Source organism: Falco punctatus (assembly GCF_963210335.1).
Source record: "Falco punctatus genome assembly, chromosome: 6".
Classification (NCBI taxonomy): Eukaryota; Metazoa; Chordata; class Aves; order Falconiformes; family Falconidae; genus Falco; species Falco punctatus.
Genome location: NC_137585.1, coordinates 92,290,805 through 92,305,522, shown reverse-complemented (window position 1 = coordinate 92,305,522; position 14,718 = coordinate 92,290,805). Strand labels below are relative to the sequence as shown.

At 49.4% G+C, this 14,718-nt stretch overlaps 1 long non-coding RNA gene across 1 annotated transcript; it reads right to left on the bottom strand.

The window, feature by feature from the left end:
• Positions 1–9,482: 9,482 nt before the first annotated feature.
• Positions 9,483–9,995, bottom strand: LOC308065603. Its single transcript, XR_013928844.1, has 2 exons — positions 9,720–9,995; positions 9,483–9,682 (listed from the first exon to the last, which is right to left on the bottom strand). It is a non-coding gene; the product is annotated as an uncharacterized lncRNA (long non-coding RNA).
• Positions 9,996–14,718: the final 4,723 nt, after the last annotated feature.

Sequence of the window (14,718 nt, the reverse complement as noted above, 5' to 3'; positions counted from 1 at the left end):
AACGGCAGGTGATTCGTGACTTTCTCCACAGCTTCTACTACTGATGAAGCTTACAACCACCTCACCATTTGGGAACGACATCCGTTGCTAGTGTTGTCTGGGTGGAAACTCAGCAGGCTGGCACGTTCATTCCTTCAGAGCCAGAAGGAATTTGTCGTTACAGGAATTCTCATGCCACTGAACTGGCAGCAAGGTACACAAGCCTCTTAATCCCTTTTTATACTTCTACGCTTGTGCCATAAAACCATTCTCCACGCTCCATCTCACCACCTCTCCAAGCAGTAAAGGCCCATCTGCCACACACTTGTCACAAACTACGTAGGATATGACACAGGTTTCAAATACATCAGAAAGTATCAAATCAGAAACTTTAAAACATAAAAGAAAATTAAAAAAAGGTGGCAGTGGGAAATTATTTTCTACCTTGACTGTTAGGTTCACAAGCTGCTAGTAGTTAACATTAATGGCTCGCTATTTCAAGGTCATGATGGCAACAGCTCTGCAATGTGTGGATATCAGCGAGAGAATTGCTGCCTTGCACCAGTTCAGGTGCTCCACCTATACCTTGTCACAGATTTGATTTTTTTTTGTTTTGTTTTGTTTTAAATGCTTATCAGGGTAGGATCTGCCTACCAAGACCAGATTTTAAGTGAAGTTACATTATGCTGCTCTTGATTTAAATACAGCAAGATAGCTCCACTGCTACATTCAGCCACAAGAACGTAAACACCTCCAGCTTCATAGACACCCATACATTATTTTTGTAAGGAACAAATGACTAAACATGGAACAACACTATGAAAAAGCAAAAGAATGCACACAATCAGCATTTCCCTATTTGGACCAAAACCCGAACATCTCTAACAGCAGATAAGTCTGAATTAAAAATCAACCACATCCAGATCCCAAATGGGGTAGGGGTTATTGTATGCCACAGACCCGGACTTGACTGTTGAAGGAAATCACGCACTACGGAAAATTTGAGGTGGTTCTGCGGAAGTTTTACTAGAGCCTTGGCAACTTCACTTGGGACATGAAAGGTACGTGTGCTACAGTACCACCTGCAATAAAGGAAACTAGTCTCACAGTTTGAGTTCAACACCACATCCGCAAACCAAATGAGGCTGCTACGTTTGAGGAACACTGATGGAAACCTCACCTGCCATCCCAAAGTTATGCTACGGCATTTCTTCCCTTTTTGCCACTTTCCTCAGCCTTGGTACATCTTTTGCAGAATCTGAAGCAAGGGCCCATAGCTTCTTCCTGTTTCTAACAGTGAATGTCTGGGTTTCACACATTGGTTTCTTGTGCGGCGCCAATAAGACCCAACACTTGCCTTCATAAATGCATCCGTACACTAGGCAAGAAAAGGAAAATTACCAGTCACAACACTGTACTGCCCACAGGGCAACAGAGTGCCCCACTCGTAAGAGGATTGAAGACAGTAAATTACCCTCAAATATCTTCATGAACAAGCACCATTTAATCATGTGCTTTTAATCTGACCACCGACACAATCTAACAAGAAGACACATTAAGGGAAGCAGAGCTGTAGTTAAAAAAGTGGGGCTTCTCTTTCCTCTCCTGAGGGTTTACCATCCAGAGCTGGCTGAAGTTCTGAACCTGTAAACCGCTCCCCCATGCTTGTATGCTCGCTCTGGGAAACAAAGACAGCTGTTTGAATTCTTTTGCAGGTACAATCTTTCTTTACTTTTGAGTTGGAATGAAATGAAAACATGCCATCAGTCCCTCTTATGGCACAGAGACACACCTATGTTCCATGCACATGCCTGCCCAGAAACGCATGCAGAGGGAAACCATCCCTTGGGTATCAAACACAGAAACAGCACTGAAAACCTTGACTTCTGAGAGTCCCTGCAGCATTCTCCCAGGTCAATACACAGCATGCTTGTGGCAGGATCACCACTGCGTGTGGGTCACTTGCTTTCATTTCCATCTTCATCTCTAACCTGGCACTTGCCACCTCCAGAATGCAGCATGCATAAAAGCAATTCCGTTTACTACAAGCACAGCACCGTGTGAACCTTCTGCATGAAGCCCGGTATTTAAAGAAATTGCCATAAAGAATAAAAATCTGCTGGCACCACTGACACACAGACACGCTGTGTTTTCTGAACAGGGCCGATACATTAAACCTGCAAACTAAGGACTGGGACAGCTCACTCCTTGCCCCTCTTCTTTTGCCCTCAGGCTGGTGCAGGAGCTCCTTTCACCAGAGCAGGCACACCACAGACACAGCCTCAACGAGGGGAAGGGTGGGGAGGGGATAAGGGCAGAGGGGGAAAGGAAAGACCCACAGAAGCAGCTTTGCTGCCCACTGCCAAAGTCACAAGCCGCTCACGGATCCCGTCCCCTCGCCCTGCCTGTGCTGGTCTGTGCCTCTGTCCCCCTTCCCGCCCCTCCGCTCCTCTCCCTAGCCCTCTCTCCTGCTGCTGATCCTGCATTCCCTGCGGCACCCCCTGCCCCTCTGTCCCGCTCCATCCCTCTGCCCGCTCCTCACCAGTCCCTGTCCTTTCTCCATCCCTGCCCAGCCCCTCCCGCTCCCCCTGCCCCTCTGGCAGCCTCCTGTCCCTCTCCGGCCACCCCTCCGCCTTGACTCACTCCCTGCTGCTCGGTGCCTCCCTTCCCCTCGTCCCTGCCCCACGGGGGCTCCGGGGCCGGGGCCTGTGCTTGGGCAGCCCTGGGAAGGGGCCATGGGGCCTACAGGGCCCGGGCTGGGCGCTGGTGTCCCCCCAGGGCCCGACTGCAGGGCAGGGATGTCCCATGGCCTGCTGGGAGAAGGCGTGCCCCAGGGCATGCTGGGAGCTGTAGGCCCAGGGTTGCCCCATGGCCAGGTTGTTCCCAGGGCATGCTGGGAGTTGTAGGCCCGGGGCCACCCCATGGCCAGGTTGTTCCCAGGGCATGCTGGGAGCTGTAGGCCCGGGGCCGCCCCATGGCCAGGTTGTTCCCGGGGCATGCTGGGAGCTGTAGGCCCGGGGCCGCCCCATGGCCAGGTTGTTCCCGGGGCATGCTGGGAGCTGTAGGCCCGGGGCCGCCCCATGGCCAGGTTGTTCCCAGGGCATGCTGGGAGCTGCCATTGCCCACCCTCAGCCTCCTGGCAGCCGTGTTGGGCTGGGCAGGCACAGCCTGTGCTGGGGCTGTGGCCCGGCTGAGGGGACCTGTGGCCGGCCATGGGGCGAGGGATGCCCCTTGGGCTGGCACAGGGGTGTCTGCTGCCTGCTGGCTGCCCGGGGATTCTGTGGGGAGGTTCCAGCCCCCCGCTGTGCCAGGCCCCGGGGCAGCTGGAGTCAGGCCTGGCCGGGGCAGCCCTGGGAGTGAGCTGAGAGCTAAGGAGGGAAAGAGGTGCCGGCAGGTGCCCCGGGCACAGGCACCGGGCACCCCGACTCGCAGAGCTCCCTGGAGCCGCCCCGGCGTCTGTAGTTCCTGCAGGAATAGGGCTAGTGTTTTACTGCTGACTCCGGCAGGGCTCTGGCTACACCTGTCCTGCTGAGGGACTGGGAACATGCAGCTGCCTGGGAGAGTCACCAGCCGGAGTATGAGTGCTCCAGCCTTCTTTCCCTTGCTGGAAAACACTTCATTTTTAAATACAGCCTCTCAGCGGCGAGATCCAGGCAGTCGGGATTGCTTCCTGTAGGGAGCAGCCTGGTGACTGGAGGCTGCTGCCTTCAGTGGCACAGCTGGACGCTTCTCCTCGCTGACAGGATTAAGTTATAAAGAATCACTCGGAGAGGCTGCAGCTAAAGCAGTGATTAACTCGACCTATTGAATAAGCTCAGTAAGGGGTGGCAAGCTTTCTGAGGCACCTGGGCTATACCGATAGATGAGGGTAGGGGGTAACGGTGTGTTGCCTTCAAGACCACACAGCACAGAGAATAAATGAAGGTCTATAACCACACATAGAGTACAGGTGCCCCAGGAAAGTTCAGCTGAAGTTCACCAGGTTGTTGACCACCAACGATCTCTAAAGACCCCAAGAAAGGCCCCCAGGAACAAAGTGACATATGCAAGTGCCTTATGCATATGTAAATAATTTTGAGGAAGTAGTTAGTGCAAAGTACATCTTCCCATCTGAACATGCTCAGAAAGGACCCTGAGGGGCTGGATATTGAACGGTGGAGTGCGTTGATGGGTCATGGCATGTTTTTTTTCCTTCTCACACAAAATTTCATTTTGTTTTGTGGGTAAGCAAAACTGCATATTGCAATGTGTTTCCTTGATTGGTAGTTCTTGCATAACATGTGGGATCTCCAAACCTGCAAACCTGTTCTGCAAACGTGTTATGCAGTTTAAACCCTGGTGCCTGAAAACCCCAACAAGGACACATGCCTGGAATAAGGGTTCGCAAGTCTGGGGTATACCATGGTCCTATTCCACAGTTCACAACAAATCATTCACGAACAATTCCTGAGCGGAGTGTTCTGATGGGGTGGGGGACTTATTCCCATGTTTCAACTCTGTTATCTAGTTTGGACAAAAATGTTTAAGGCACCAAGGCCATACCCCATTTATTAGCCATTTGAATATGCCAACCTGGGGATAACATGACTTTCTATTTGTGGTGTATGGATTCACCGTGGGGTCTCACTACATACTAGTTCCCCCCTTTGCAAGGGGCACAGATCCCCTGCCCAGTAGGCAGCTCGTTGAGGGGCCCACCAGGACCTTCTCTGCCAAGCTTCTTTCCAGCAAGGTGGCCCCCGCCTGTGCTTGTTCCTCCTGGGCTTGCTCCTTCCCAGGGGCCGAAGCTGGCACTTGTTGGACCTCATGAGGTTCCTGCTGGCCCCTTTCTCCAGCCCAGCCCGGTCCCCACCTGCCAGCACAACCAGTGTGGTACCAGACACCCCCACACGCCATTCTGTGGGTGCCAGCAGTGCCCAATGCCAGACCATCCCCACTGGGTTCAGGCACTGAGGGTGAAGCAGCCCCAGCTGCGGGACGGATGGATGAGCTCCACAGATAGATCCATGGATAGAGGAAAGATTTAACATTTCAGATGAGGGGGCAGGCCAGGGGGGTCCCAGCCCTGCACCCCACCAGCCGCTCACTGGCAGGGGAACCCATTGCTCTTGTGGGAGCAGCGCTGCCACCACGGGGGCTTGCAGAAACGGACACAATGGAGCCGGCAGTGGCATCTCCACCAAGCCTTTGGGCAGCCCCACAGGTGGGAGCAGCCCTCCTGCAGGCACAATCCTGCCCAGCACGGTCCTGAGGCTGCCTGCCCACGTGCCCTGCCCACGGGGATATGGTGCCGGGGACTGGGGTCTGCTGGGGTGCTCCTGCCCGGCCCCACGTGGATGGTGCTGCCCAGGCCCATGGAGCTGATTCTGTCTGGAGTCATGGGGCTCCTCTTCCTCATCCCCATTGGGCTCCTTCTGCCCACCTGCGCAGGGCTGCTTCTGCTTGGCCCCGTGTCCTCCCCTTGGTCTTTGTCCCCATCTGCCATCTTCTCCATGTGCGCATCTGCCCCCAGCAGCTCCACTCTAAGGCCCTGGGGAAACCCTCTGGGCTCCAGCAGCCCTGGATAGAGCTGCTCCTCTTTCCTGCTGCTCCTCTTTCCTGGCGGGGGGGAGGGAGACAGCTGTGGGGTGGTGGTGTGCGTGGTGTGTGTCCCACTACAGACCGCCTCTTGCCACTTGGCCATCATTACTTGCAGAAACTTTTGGTACTGCCTGGTCACTATGAGGGTGCCCTGGACAATGCGGATGAGCTCCCCAGTGAGGTTCTGTGTGACTGTGGCCGTGGCTGAGGGGCTGCCGGGGGTGGCTGCACATCGATGGGGCTCTACGCCAGCACCCGCCGCTGCCCAGAGCCCTCCCTCCCGCTGGGTGCGGGGAGAGGGGTGTGGAGAAGAGCCCTTGGGGCTCTCTTCTCGAGGACAGGGAACAAGGATGCAGCTCCAGGCTGTGGGCTGCGGGCTGCAGCAGGGCAGGTGAGGCACAGCTGCAGAGCGCACAGGGCAGACCCGTGGGGCAGCGCTCCTCCAGGGGTTGTCCTCACCAAGCACTCTGCAATCCTCCATGTCTGATGGCTCTGCAAAGGTTTTTGAGCTTTTTCCACTTGAGGAGCTCTGCTGCAGCGAGGAGGGCTTCCCTGGAGGCCTGCAGAACAGCAGAAACTGGGAGGTGGCACCACGGCCTGGGGAAGGAGACCTGGCATCTCCCTGCCTTTTCCTTTCTTCCTGGGGTCATCCTGCCCTTAGGAAGCTGGGAGGTACCCTGGCCCAAACATCTCAGGTTTTCATCCCTACATCACTGCTTAGCTTTGGAATCTGTGCCTTGGCCACGCTGTGGATTTGGTCGCTCATGTGAAAGATGAGAGGGAACAAGCCCATTTCCACTTTTGTCTTCACCTGCCTCTTGTTTTTCCTCACCACAGTCTTCATTAGGTCTCTGAAGAGGCTGATGGAGAGCTCTCTCAGCTCGCTGAAGCCCTGGCAGAGAGAAGCAGAGTAGGACTTGCGTCCTTGTAGGTAGCTGTCCCTGACCAGCGCCTGCCTGCCCACGAGGCTTGGGCTCCCCCATCAGCCTTACCGCAGCAAAGAGGGGCAGGAGCTTCTCCATCAGCTGGACAGCGATGGGGCTGGCCTTTGTCTTCTTCAGGTGACCCATGACGTTTCGTGCGACCGCCAGGGACTTCATCTTGATATATCCACAGTGCACATCACACCAGTGTCTCCGCTCGTGTGACTACGTCCTCAAACTGCTGTTTTTTCTCACCACTGGCCAGTACTCGCCCCATTGATGACACAGCCAATGAACACACCAACCATTTTCACAGTGAGCCTGTCAGCAGCACCTTATCGTTCCTGGCGATCACCTTCACCTCCACCAAAGGCCCTCATGGGCAGCAGAGACACCACTGTCAGCAACCTCTTTTCTTGTCAGGGCTGTGCTTCCCAGTCGTGTTTCTCTCTGCTGTTGAGGACAGCAGCGTTTGCTCACGTTCTTGGCATCCAGTTTCAGCTTTAAGATTCCAGGTGCCGTCCCCTCGGCCTCGTCTGCTGCTGCTGATCATTTCCCAGTAAGGGACAGACCTTACGCACTGCAGGTGCTGCAAACTGTGCCTTGCACAAAGGCACAAAATCTGTCTACAGCGCTGTCTGGGGTGCCCTCTACCCTGCCTGGTGAGGCTGCATCTGGAGTGCTCTATCCAGTTCTGGAATTCCTAGTTCAAGAGAGATGGGGAACTACTGGAGCAGGTCCAGTGTATGGATCCAAACATGAGGGGACCTGGAGCATCTCTCTTAGGAGTAAAGGCTGGGAGCTGGACCTGTTTACCCTGGTTTTCACCCTGCCCTGGTAGCCATGTGAAAGACATCATAAAAGTTTTGCTACCTGCTTTCTGTGTTGAGAAATTTAAGTGCTCCCTTTTGCATTCGTACAGAGCCCGAATGCTCCGTGGAAACCTCCAGCCACAGCTCCCCCAGAGAAGGTGTCAAGAAGGATTTCTCTTGCTGGATCTCACCTTGCCCTGGTGCCTATGTGCAGGACACCACAAAAGTTTGGCTACCTGCTTTCTGTGTTCAAAAATTTAAGAGCTCATTTTCGCACTCGTACAGAGCCCAAATGCTCCACTGAAATATCCAGCCACAGCTCCTCCACATAAGGTGCCACGGAAGAATTCTCTTGCTGTTTCTTACCCTGCCCTCCTAGCCATCGAAAGGCACACCACAAAAGTTCTGCTACCAGCTCTCTGTACTGAGAAGACTGGCCACTCACCTTTGCACTCATGCAGAACCCCAAAACACGTTGGCAAAGTGCAGCAGTGCTCTCCTGGAGAAGGTGCCAGGCAGGAATTCTCTTGCTGCTTCTCACCCTGCCCTGGCAGCCATGTGAGGCACAGCACAAAAGTTCTGCTCCCTGCTTTCCGTGGTGATAAAACTGACCCCAAAATTTTGCACTCATGCAGAGCCAAAAAAGTACGTCTTGGGCAAGTGCAGCACTGCTCCCCTGGAGAAGGTATTTAGTGGCTTTATTACTTTTGCTACAGAAAGGAGGCGATACAGCTGGTCCGGGGAAAGGAGAAAGCCGACAGCTTAAAACAGGCAGGGGAAGGCAGGGCGGTTAGGACTGCCTTTATGGAGTTCGGCGCTGTTCGCGTAGGCACATACACCTTTTGGCGCGTCAGTGAGTGTAGGGAGTAGGGTTATGACACTGGCTGCATGTGCACAAACTCGTGCTCTCTGTTATCTATGGGTTGCTTTTATGGCGTGTAGAAACTAGGTTGCAAAATTGAGCCTTGGAGTCCAGAACGAGGCAGCACTGTATTTGCGGGAATCGAAGTAGTGTCTTCTCTCCCCAGAGCCACACCTCACTTGTCCCCCTTCAAACCTTGCAGCCGGTCACTTGGTTCACATGTTATCAGAGAATACCAAACAGGTGCAAGAACATGCTGGTACCTACTCCCTGTGAGAGCTTGTTCAGCACTGCTGTCTTTCTCAGCTGCTGGTCAGCCAAGACGACTGCCTCTGTGTGTGACAGCTGGCATTCCAGCGGTGACCTCTGCACGCCGCACAGACAAAAATAGGTGTGAAAGTTCACTGAGAAAGATCTATGGACATCTTTAATGACTGTGACCTAGAGAAAAGAAAATTTCACATTCAGAATTCCAGGCTTCCCTTGAATATGGAAGGGCTTTGCAACATTGCCATGTAACCTCTGTATTTCACCCCAAGAGAAACAATTCTTACTAGGAGCGTTCATGTCTTTGTCACATAAATGCCAAGGTAAAAACCCTAAAAGGTTCAGTAACACCAGAAGCGCCCCACAACCTTACCCATTTTGTTGGGCAGTTCTTTCTATCATGGCCAGGTTTTCCACAACGCAAGCAAATGTTCGATGGTGGAGGTGGATCCCAGGGGTCTTTCATGTAACTAGAAGTTTTTTGAAAAAGAAAAAAAAAAAGGAAAACGTATGCATGTATCTTTCTTCTTAAAACAAACATCTCTACAATGTTCCCATAACCTTCAAAGAACATACCTGACACTTCCTTGACTGGGTTGTATTCACAGCAAGACTGTACCATCATAGCCTGTACCTTATCCTCTTTGGTAGCATTGTCTTCAGCCAGGTTGTCAGTCTGTTTAACAGGTACTGATTATTTGACATTCACGTTAGGCAACAAATAGGCTCTCTTTGTACCTTACATAAAGACTTGTGTAACCAATCCAATTTTCTTCCAAGTGGACTGAAGCTATGTGTAGAAAAAAGTACACCGCCAGCATTTTGAAGCTGGCCTTTAAGCTCCAGACTGGTTGAAGAAGCTAGCCACGGTACATTTAACTGAGATGCATGCAAGTAGCATTATTTATGTTTTGCAGCATTAAAAGGACACACAACTTCAGAGTCCTGGCAGTTGGATTTGCTTGCTGAAATTCAGCTTCAGACCCAGAAGCACTAAAAGGAATCAAGCTTTTGATAATCCCTTAGCAAGGGATTTAAGAATTTTCTGTTGGTACTGGATTTTCTGTTGGTTTTTGTCTGCCCACAAGCTCTGCTTCTGGCCAGGAAAAGGAGTCCTTAACAGCAGCTATTGCCAAGTGCAGTGGAACTGCAGGTCCAACACGTACTCAGAAGCTGCTCTTTGTTGATCTTAAATGATTCCAAAACCATCCTCAGCACTCCTTTTCAAAACAATCGCCCTTTGACACCCAAAAGGAAACCTTTGGATTCAACATGTCCCCAGGGAGGGCTCGACACAAAACCTCTGCGCAGACCTGCTGTCCCGTGATGCCTGCCAGCAGAGCTGGTGACGTGAGTGCTCCTTCCCTGTCTCCGTTGAGGATACTAAGGTTAGCAAAGCCCTCCTGTTTGTCTTGTTGACAGGCGTGCTCAGCCTGAAACGCGGTGAGGGAGCGCTAACAGACAGCCCTGCCAGCCGGCCTGAAGGGCAGGGGGGATGTGAAAAGCAGCTTGGGGCCGCCTGAGAACTAGCACAGGCATTTACGGAGGGAACGCGCGGGAGCAGGGTGTTCTCTCGCCTTCACTCGCTGGGAATGTGCAATCCATTCCTTCCCCCGGAATCTCTCATCTCTAAGTGAGAGACAGTCAACGTTTTAACTAATGTTTTACAAAATGTCTCTTTGTAAATACCTACACATACATACACGTACATGTTCTGTTAAAGTAGCAAAGAGTATGTTTCCCAGAAAAGAAGTACCTGAATTTTGAGAAATTTTGAAGACTCTTTGATGGCCATCTGAATTGTGGACCGCATCATCTGATTTGTGGACCCCATTTTAAACTCTATTTAAGGAAAAGGAGGTATGGGAATGATACCACTATGGAAATAGACAGTTAGGCATTTCACAGGAGTCAGAAAATGGTGCGTCAGCCACAGCTGGTGACTACCAGCTCCAATATTTTGAAGATTAGGAAACTATTTCAAAAACTTGTTGACAAGTCTTCCCTAGAATTGTAATGCTCTTTCTAAGAAATCATTTGCGCAGTGCATTGCAAGAGTTGAAAAGCCCCTCATTCTTCTTCCTTGCAAAAAAAAAGAAAAAAACTGTTTACAGTTCTCTTCCTCTTCATTGTACTCCTCATTGTCATCTTCACCACTGTAGATGACAGTGGTGAAGACGTTAAACAGTGCAGAGCATGTTGGTCTTAAAATATTCTCTTGAATTCTGCGTGATTATTTATGATGGGCTGGATGCAGAATCCCTTCCTGGAGACCCCGTTGCAATGGGGCATCTACAGCAAAGAACATTCTATTTATTTTGTTAGGAGGGAACTAGAACATGAAATCCAGGTTCAGACCAGCAGGCACAGTTTTTAAATCATTATCAGGCTGAAGGAACACTTAAATGGACAGATTATGCCTTTTAGGAAAATTTGTCTGTGGTGGCTGGCAAAAACACTTCTTCCAGCTACAGAAAATCTGAAAAAAGATGGACATGACCTCCTCTGAATGGACAGGGGAGGCACTGCTGATTAAAGCCTTTAGATAGCATAAAAAGCATGACAACCCCCTGATTTCTCATTTTTATAAAAAAAGGAGTAATCTAAGGAGTTCTATAAAAAAGAAAGAAATGTTGTGGTTTATCTGTTTTTAAGCTTTTTGTGAGCTTTCCCAATCTTAATGGCTGTCCATTGCATGTTTAGTTAGAGCTCACAAAACAGAAGCCACTCTGTGCAGCTGTACCCTCAGCCCTCTGCACTACTGGCTTCTGCAGAAGCAGCAAAGGTACAAAGAAAAAACCCAAAACTCCATTGGTGAGGGGTGTATGTATTTACTTGACACAATGTTATTATTGTCCAAGGAATTGCATTTTAAAGACTGATCTTCAATTTTTGAAAATCACAGGCCGTCTTTACACTGCAGCACAGTGAAAATGTCACAGAGGTACCTTGGTGCCAAGAACCCAGCTCATCAGAGTGGTGGGCTTCTCCTCTGCCTCATTTAACCTGCTACCTAATAGACCTTGTGCTGGCCAAGTTCCGTGGTTCCCAGTGATGATCCCAGATTGACTGGAGCCAGATCAGGAGCTTCTACCCTTTAGGTCTTAGGGTTGAGTCTTAGGGTTAAGTCTTAAAGGTTAGGTCTTTAGGTTAAGACTTATGTCTCAAGGTTAAGTCTTGGAGGTAAGTCTTAGAGACACGCTGAAACTCGCCGGTATACTTTATTTATTGAGAACTAACATTAGAAAGACACGGCAAAACCACAAGTCAGTAATATCTACTCATGGTGGAGGAGAGGTCTGTCTTGAAGAAGGCTGGAAAACATGACCATTCAAACCATGCTGATGCAGCTGATACAGAACTGGACTGTACGAATACATCGATGACAGCAACAATGCTGTAGTCAGGCTTACATTTGAATATCTGCAATTGTAATCAGATTCTCTGTCCTCCATAAATCTGAGGAATACAGCAGTAATACCTGGAGCACAGAGAGCAGCTTAGGGTGAAATCAAACTTAGAAAGGTAACTACCAACATTTGGGAATGTGCTCAACTGCTTTCTGAGCTTCAGGTTTGGAAAAGATCAACTGTTCCTTCACCATCCTGGCACAAAAGGCAATACGCTTTAGGACGTTGCTCTTTTTCTCTTGCCCGACACAGGCATTGTCTTTAGGAAACTAATAGGAATCACTTAAGAATGAAACTTCTTGTTTGCACGGTTTGCCAGCTGGCCACTCTCAGTCTTTCCTCTGGAGATAGCATGCAGCCCCGCCACCCCCACCCCTCTGGGGTGTAAGAATACCCTGCCCCCCCGCCCCCAAACAACGGAAGCAGTCAAACACTGAGACTCGGACTGCTGGCAGATGGGAACCAATTACCAGTTCACACTGCAATGTGTCTCTCCGTTTACTCTAAAAGCAATACAAGCAAAAGCATACAATAAGGAATCTCTCTGCTTAGAGGAAACAGGATGGAGAACTTGACTCTCAGAAAAAACAACCCCAAGAACAAACCCAATTCAAACATCAGAACAGCTACCACTGTTGGACTTTGAATGCCACGTCCCAGCGGGCTGAAAAATCTAAGTCTGCTTTGGGACAGATACATTCAAATCTGCCCTGTCACAACACAATTTAACAGCAGCTTTAACAAGAAAGATACAACCGGAATGCCTCCGTAAACCAACAGCCACAAAGAAGGTGAACACACTGAAACCCCTCCCACAGGACACAACGTGTTATGGCTACTTACCCAAGGTCTGTTTGGCCGGTAGCTTTAACTCCTCTAACAGGGACTCTCCTAACAGTTACCGATGAGTGCCTTGGAATCAGGGCATTGTCATCTGTGTATTCTGGAAACAACATCAATACAGAGAAAGCATCAGTCAGTTCGTAAGAGTGATATTAATATGTCATGACATAGCACTTCAGGGAATCCCTTTACAGATAGAAAAGCAACATTTTACACACAGCGTCATGCTTTTATCATCTCCACACACTCACGGTACCTTTCCAGAAATCTTCAGGTCTGATAGTCAAACACAAGCAGCAAAATCTTTTCCATTTGTTTTGAATCGTTTCAATGCCAACAGCAAAATGGTCTCTAAAGTCACTAAAGCAGAGTCTGCTAAAACATGAGGCTCTTTCCTGATCTAACTTTCATTGCTTTTGCTCCTGTTAGCTTACAAAACCCTAGAACATGTCTCTATAATAGCGAGCACGGAAGAGGACACTCCCACCCCGCCTCCCACCTTTTAAAACACATCCCAACCATCCATTTTGCCTTCCCACCATCTTCAAAAAGAGTCCACCATCTCTTTTTTTTTTCCCCAGTGATGTGTAAAATCCTGTTTACTTTTAGCTTCTATTAGCATTGCTCCTATTACGAGATTTCCGTGATCACGCAGCTCAGAAAAATCTGAACAAGTTGGCCATCTTCACTCAGGGTTCACTGAAGGGTCTTTCCAAGATCATGCCAACATTTAATCAGGACTCCTGCACAAAGTTATAAAACCCACTACCATATCTCCACAGGGAAGATCTCCAAGAACCCCCTTTAGGCAGGACATCCAGGCCTAGTTCTTTCCTTCATCTTCTGAAGGTGACTTTAAGCACGTAGATGCTGTTCAATAAAAACGGAAATTCACCGTTATGTATAAAACCCCAAAATCTGGCATACATGTGTCTGACACTGAATTGTATTCCTTAGCTTTGCTCTGACAACCGCTGGGGGATTTTTGCATTTTCACAGGGAAAACACCCTTACAGAAGTTCCAGTAAGCATCTGTGTCACAACCTGTACGTCTGCCTCTACCTGCATGTCTGTCTCTACCGCTGTATATGACATGCGATCCCGTAACACCCCCAAGACCCCTAACACCGTGCTGTTAAGTCTGCTCACAGATACTCTCCTGAACATACTTTACCTATCTGTAGGTAAACAGCGTGTTTAGGTCCAACCACTTGAAAGGCTGGGGCCAAAGTTACAGTTACCGCAGCAGGCATGTCATTCTGTTTAAGTTTTAATACATCAAAGAGGAAGAGGAAAAAATCCTATGAGTACACATTGTAAAGACAAGACTGTTGTGGGAATGTCACAGAACCACAGGAAAAAAGAAAAAAAACCCAACCAATAAAATTTGAATGTTTAAGGAATGGAGACGGTTTCCAAGTCTTTGTATTTCTGACAAGTCATATTCCAAAGTCTTCAATCACATGCAAGCTTTGCCAGACGGTAGATTACCAAACTGAAACAGCACGCTAAGTAATACAAAACCATTACCGTCTCTGAGAATCAAGCACCATTTCTCAGATTCAAAAGAACTTAGGGCTTCTCTAAGAACATTTTTAGGTATATTCACCATAACTGATCTGCCATAAAACTTCAGTACTGCCCTGACACCGTCTAACACGCAGTACCACGACAAAAATGCACCGTTTGAAAGAAATGAAGAAATGATGCTCAATAGCATCTGAATGAAAATGTCTTTGGTGCAGCAAAGAAGCTGTATTAGCAAGAAATGCCAAGTATACTTTAGACGGAACACTCGTGTACAAGATGGCTTTCCAGGGTCTGCATAGATTCTCACTCACAGATACACTCTTGATCCCAAACGTTGCTACTGAGCAGTTTCTGCAGCAGCCAAGCACCACTTTTCCAATGCGGTGGAGTAAAAGTAGCTGAAGACAAATTTCAGTCACCAAACCCACTTTTTTTTCCCCTTTAAATTAGCCACCCACTCCTTTTCTATCACGTTCAGCCTTCTCTGCCGGCTTTCAAAGAAATCTGGCAGG